Source organism: Mercenaria mercenaria, chromosome 12, assembly GCF_021730395.1.
Source record: "Mercenaria mercenaria strain notata chromosome 12, MADL_Memer_1, whole genome shotgun sequence".
Taxonomy (NCBI): Eukaryota; Metazoa; Mollusca; class Bivalvia; order Venerida; family Veneridae; genus Mercenaria; species Mercenaria mercenaria.
In genome coordinates, this window is record NC_069372.1 from 34,665,095 (window position 1) to 34,670,665 (window position 5,571).

The window sequence follows — 5,571 nt, forward strand, 5'->3', positions numbered from 1 at the left end:
TGTTCTGGTAGTTATTGTCCCCGGTACGTCTATCCTGTCACAAGAGGTATGGTATTTTTATGCCCACCATGAGTGGTGGGGGGCATATAGATTTGGTCTTGTCCGTGCGTGCGTCCGTCCGTGCGTGTGTGCGTCCGTCCGTCCGTCCGAAGTTCGTTACGCGCCTAGCTCAAAAAGTATTAGTCTTTGTCATGATATGAACTTGCGCACGTTCTATTTTTTGTCTGGTTCCGCCCCCTATTTTTAGAGTTATGGCCCCTGAAATAGTCAAAAATGCACATTTTCACCTTGTGACACGCCTGGCTCAAAAAGTATTTGATATAGATTCATAAACCTTGCATGAGTCTTAATCATGATGTGAACTTGCGCACCTCATATTTTTTATTTGGGTCCGCCCCTCCTTTTAGAGTTATGGCCCCTAAAATAGTCAAAAATGCACATTTTCACCTTGTGACACGCCTAGCTTAAAAAGTATTTGATACAGATTCATAAAACCTTGCATGAGTCTTAATCATGATATGAACTTGCGCACCTCACATTTTTCAGTTGGATCCGCCCCTTATTTTTAGAGTTATGGCCCCTGAAATAGTCAAAACTGCACATTTACACCTTGTGACACGCCTAGCTCAAAAAGTAGTTGATATAGATTCATGAAACCTTGCATGACTCCTAATCATGATGTGAACTTGTGCACCTTCTATTTTTCATTTGGGTCCACCCCCTATTATCAGAGTTATGACCCTTGAAATAGTCAAAATGCAAATTTTCACCTTGTGACACGCCTAGCTCAAAAAGTATTTGATATGGATTCATGAAACCTTGCAAGAGTCTTAATCATGATGTGAACTTGCGCACCTCTTATTTTTCGTCTGGCTCTGCTCCCCTGTTTTTAGAGTTGTGGCCCCTAAAATAGTCAAAAATGCACATTTTCACCTTGGAACGCGCCTAGCTCGAAAGTATGTCATATAAATTGATAAAACCTTGCATGAGTCTTTATCATGATATGAACTTGCGCACTTCCTATTTTTCGTCTAAGTCTGCCCCTTATTTTCAGAGTTATAGTCCCTGAAATAGTCAAAAATGCACATTTTCACCTTGTGACACAACTAGCACGAAAAGCATTTAATATAAATGGTTGAAAACTTGCATAAGTCTTTATCATGATATAAACTTGCACATCTCTTATTTTCTTGGCTGGCTCTACCTCCTATTTTTAAAGTTATGGCTCCTGAAATTGTAAAAAATGCACAATTTTACCTAATTATGTGCCCAGCTCAAAAAATTAGTTGATGTAAATTCATAAAACCTTGCTGGAGTCTTTATCATGATGTGACCTTGCACACTTGGCATTCTTCTTGAGAATCTTAGTGCTAGTTACAGAGTTGTAGCCATTGAAATAGCCAAAATAGTGGATATTTTGTTTGTGATGCGCATAGCTCAAAACGTATATGGCCTAGAATGACGAATCCTTTTCATAAAATGTTTGTTGAGGCTATACCCCATTAAGACTGCAAACATTTGAATTATTGTCCCTTATTTGTGACAACGGTACCGGTGGGGGCACACCCTGTGTCCTATAGACACATTCTAGTTCTAGTTGATTTACCTGCTTAAATGGCATTTTTTCACACGAAGTGAGCGTTTCTGTTTACATCACGTTTCCGTCGAAATCTCGCAACAAAATCTTGCGATAACCGGAAATGATGCGTTTGATGCTGCGATGTTAAACAGGTGCACGAAGTTAGAGGTATCACGAAGTTAGCGGGCCGACGATAGATAAAATGTTATTCAAAAAATTGTCTAACTGTGCCATTGTTCCTGGAGTCAACTGTTTTACATTCCAAGGCTAGTTATTTACTTTTACGTGCAACTAGTTAAAGGTAATACTGAAATTCAATTATATTAATGGTATCCTCGTGACTAGAGATAGTTGCTGCACTTCATTGTTTGACAATGATATATTATAGTCTACAGTTTAGATATATTTCATAAACAATATAATTACATGATTACAATACATATGTCCTATTAAAATCACTCTAAAACGTGCATTATCTTACAGTTATGCATTTTATCTTTCAGATGAGAGAATAATTAGGGCTTTTCTTCCCGTCAAACAATGTCATACGATTTCACCGCTTGCAGATGTATACTTCTATATTACCTTTAACACAGTATAATATTGCATGTGTATCTTATATTTAATATCGTGTTTTTGAGATTGATCTATATCAATGTCTATATATATTTTTGCAGGAAAGATATCCACATAACTTAACTAAGTAATTTCAAAAGTACATTTAATGACAGTGTTCCACCAAAATGAACGATCAGTAGATTGGAAAAGCTGTAGCACATTACCGTGATACTGAGGCAACTGTCTTGTAAAATTATAGAAATCCCAAAAGTTTAGAAATATTATAGCAAAATAAAATTAAATTCTCATGCCATAAAAATTAATTGAAACTGGCCGCTATAGAAATATAGAAAGGAAACAACAAATATGTTCTTTATTCAACTTAAATGTTTTGGAAGATAAGTTTCACTTTATGTTAGAATGTCAACTGCACACTAAGATAAGAAATAAGTATATTCCAAGGTTCTATACGAGTCGCCCTAATATGTACAAATTTGTATCTTTGTTAAACTCGAAAACAAAATGTTTGTTGACTAAACTGGCACTGTATTTTATTAAACTCAGAAATGATATGTATTATTTAAAGGGAATTCCTATAGTTTTTTATGCGCGTCTTTCTGCGCAGCCGACACTATCTATGGAAAATTGAAGTGAGGTCAACATTTGTTGAAACATGTGACAGATAATCTTAAATATGAAAAAAAAAGTTTTATTAGTTATCAAATGTTGATACTGGTTTCTGTTGTATTGACATATATCATGCCTGACATGTATCATGCAACTTGCCATTTTGGCTGTGTTTTTGACAGCGCATTTTAGTACAAAGACAGTACTGTTTATATAATGTTAGACAATTAACTTTGTATTGATAAGACAATATCTCCTTTCAGATCAGATTATTCAGTATTCAATTATAGAAAAAAAAAGATTTTTTTTTTTAATTTTGATTTTTTTTTTTTGATTCTAGAAGATATAATCAATTTGGTCAGATTCGCGCCATTTTTCGTCCGAACAGATGTTGTATTCAAGCGGTCATAATATAAAATTGAGCCTGGTGACCCATACATTTTTGGCCATTTTTATGTTCACAATACAATTATCTATACATAGGAAAAACAGGAAAAATATCTATGAAACAGATTTTTGTTTCAAAATTTAAAAACATATTCTTCACTTTGGGTATTTTTCGTCGAAAAAAGTTCACAAAAGTGAATATGGAATATATATGGAATATGGAAGATATTTTCATTTGTAACCATTATTGCAATGATATAGTATTACAAATATGACTATGATATCAAATAAGTATATAATAAAATCTGTAAAACGAATAAACCTTATTGTGCTGTCTTGATTCATATTTTGGTTGGTATTTATAAAAAAGCAGAAAATTATAAAAATGTTGAAAAATCGCTAGCAGTTTCAGCAACAGTGGGTGTGCTCAAAACAATTATTCACGAAAACAAGCCTTGTGACCCATTAGTTTTATTTGTTCATTTTTTTTCACCATAAATTTTCCTATCATATATTAGAATTTGAAAAACAATCTATGAAAGGAAAAAAAACTATAGGAATTCTCTTTAACGCTATTTTGAATGAGAATGTATATATTACCTGTATGTATCATTTATACATGATTTGTTGTGACTGTCTTATTGATATAAAGATGATGAGCTTGTATGCTTAAATCAATAAATTTTGTTCTGTTCTGTTGAAACCATTCTGTTTTTCAAATTCCTCTGATCGAACTCATAAAAAGCCTTACGACAGAATCTATGTTAATAAAATTACGCTGAAAGTTAAATTCAGACACTGTTTACTAAAGGACATGTATTGAAACAAAAATTCCTTAACAAAGTATTTGAAGTTAGCTTAGCAATATTATCATCAGTAAAAGTGTAACTTTAAAAGAAATGTCAAGTACTGTCATCTTCAATGAGTTAACACATTTGAATAGTCACTTAGTAACCAACGGAGGCTGTCATTTCAATAATTGTATATGTACGCGAACGTTTAGTAATTTCTATTACGTTATATTACTAAAAAGTGTCATATGTTGCTCATGTAATATGCACGTCGAGAACTTAAAATATACTAGTTAAATCTAGTTCACATTGAACATATATGTCTAATTATAGAATTATTGTTATCGTCTTAATTTTGCACCCAAAGACTTTAACTGAAATAAGACTGAAATCAAAGCTATTACACGTGTGTAATCTCAACTTCTTAGAAAACATTCAATCATCTCATGAAGTTCAAAGTCCTAGGCCAAAACATTTCCCAGTTATTGATTGGAAACTTTTCAGCATCGAGGTCACTGCGACCTTGACCTTTGATCTACCAATCCCCAACATATAAGCGGTCATCCACTGACCACAGACAATCATGCTTAAAGTTTGCCAATCTTAAGCCAACAATTGCCCAGATATTGACTTAAAACCGTTTTCATTATCGAGTGAACTGTGACCTTTATTATTGTTTTATTGACTCTCAAACAACAGAGATCTACTGACCATCAACATTCATTATATGAACTTAAATCACTGTAAGCCTTAATACCCGGAAACGGTTCTAGTTTCAATGGCATTGTGGCTAATCTACTAATTCCGAAAATGATACAGGTCATCTAGTGACCACGTGCAATCATCCTTTGAACTTCGGCTAAAGTGTTGTCTAGTTATTAATTGGAAACAAACCAAAAAAGAACCGAATGACCAACAAAACAGTATACACCCCCTCTAGTCTTCGTATGGGATGAGCAATAAATATTAATAAGTTACCGCCGATGATGTCATCGGATAAATCAGTCTTAAATTTATTATGTGTGTTATCACAACTTTTAGAATATCAACAAGTTTACATGTGTATATATTTACATATCATACGTATTTGTTATAATGTTATTTTTAAATTGGTATATAATCATGAAGTGTGTGGCGATATCTATTCAACTTTAACTGTTGAATGTTAATTACATTTAATTTCTGCTTTACACACGGCCATATCTGATTTTAGAAGTGAACTGAAGAAAAGAAATCACACGGTAGCACTAGTGACCTTAACTAAACAAAAAATGCAAACAAAGAAAAAGGCTGATTTGATCCTACTTCTGCGATATCTCTTAGGCCTCACTGCAATAATCTGTTTTCAATCCGAAATTATTATACCGTCCATTTGCAACGGAAGCTTATATCTTTTTATACTGACTTGTTTGAAATTGGTAAAACGCGGATGATATAAACCAGAACAAAAATTTTGCACAAGATTTGCTAATTGATAAATTCAAAACATTAGTAAACAATATCCGACAATACAAATACATGGTAGTTATCGTGTTTTACAATTCTGTCTTGATAATACTTTACCCAACTTTAAGAGACTTTTAACAGATATAAATGTGTGTGTTAGCGCAAGATCAACAACAAATCATA